The sequence below is a fragment of the Contarinia nasturtii genome, unplaced genomic scaffold (assembly GCF_009176525.2).
Source record: "Contarinia nasturtii isolate CC-2019 unplaced genomic scaffold, AAFC_CNas_1.1 Cnas_scaffold_1344, whole genome shotgun sequence".
NCBI classification, from domain to species: domain Eukaryota; kingdom Metazoa; phylum Arthropoda; class Insecta; order Diptera; family Cecidomyiidae; genus Contarinia; species Contarinia nasturtii.
The window spans coordinates 5369-6717 of record NW_022198681.1 but is presented as its reverse complement, the minus strand read 5'-3'; the positions used below and the strand labels follow the sequence as shown (position 1 = coordinate 6717).

The following is a 1349-nucleotide window of genomic DNA, read 5'->3' as shown; positions in this document are numbered from 1 at the left end:
TATATCGCTTTTGTTCGTCTATCTCGCTTATGAAATCGATATTCCAAACACTGCGCTTTACTTAATATGACGAAATCATAAGCCTGATTGACAAGCATTCCAAGAATTTTATAGAAACTATAAAAAACCATTTCGGCGAAATAATCACCATTGAATAAACATGTTTCTTACACTCGTCCAAAATCAAAAGTAATCGGACTAAAATAGCATTCAATCATCTGTACAGAATTACAGATGGTGAACTGAACCATATCATCAAGTGATAAATTTTGGAGAGCAAGCAAAAAAACTTCCCTACAACGTTGATCTCTGAATTATGATGATGAAATGCCACGTTGTTCTGTTTACTTTTGATTTTGCCGACTCTGTTTGTTTCGAGTGGTTTTTTAGCAACGCACATGGTCTTGGGATTATGAATTCCCCAAATGACTTAATCGAAACTTATGAAAATGATATAATTTTAACACATTATTTTACTTACGACTGATTGAACGTCTTGTTGATACCAAATGATTCGAATTTCGTATTGTTCGAATAAATTTCCGGATCTATCAAAAGTCGAATAAATAATAGATTCATAGTGAACAACATCGGAATGAGGATTTGAATGATCGTTTGTATTTTGTGACGGTATTGAAGTAAAAAGTTTTTCCACATCAAAAGCCAAAACTTCGCAAAAATGCTAGCAGTTTTTCGATTTCGGCGTCTTTCACGTTTTTCTATAATATCAATCCTTTCGTCAAACACCTGAATACTAACGGATGGCAGTATGCGTTGCTTATCATTGGTACTAACATAATCTATCAAAAAAATCAAAGTTGAAAAACCATTTGTATTATAAAAATACCAATAAAAACTGAACTCAATTATTATCGCACTCATTACCGGAAAAAAATTGTTGCCAATAATTAGCCCAACCACGTACTGATGCCATTACTGATTTGTTTAATAATTTTGAAAACAAAATAAACTAACTATAAACTGAACACAGCACTGATACAGCGTGATATGGTGTACAGCGTGATATGGTGACGAGCCGCGAGCTAATATTGAACCGGTCGCACGAACAGCCAAGTTTGGACTAACGCATCCCCAGTGCGATTGAATTAGTAAATATACGGTTAGCAAATTAAGCGGGCTGGTTGTTGTGTTTTTATAATATCGATGCTTACAGTTGTGCTCAATGTGAGTGTGTGATTCGTTCTGCGAATTGGCAATTACTTGAATGAATAAATGATAAGTTATCGTTAAATACAACGTTCCTTTTGTTTCATTTGAAATTCAATCAATTTCAATCAGCTGTATTTCAAATTGATTTTTGACTTCTAAACCTTAATGGAAAAGTAAAT

General features: G+C 33.6%; 1 long non-coding RNA gene across 1 annotated transcript in view; it reads right to left on the bottom strand.

Annotated features, from left to right (window-relative positions):
- Window positions 1-314: 314 nt before the first annotated feature.
- Window positions 315-1349, bottom strand: part of LOC116345549 — a 1814-nt gene continuing 779 nt past the window's right edge. The window contains exons 2-3 of the long non-coding RNA XR_004201515.1: window positions 886-1220; window positions 315-800 (exon numbers count right to left, since the gene is read on the bottom strand). This is a non-coding gene — a long non-coding RNA (uncharacterized LOC116345549). The remainder of the gene's footprint in view (window positions 801-885; window positions 1221-1349) is intronic.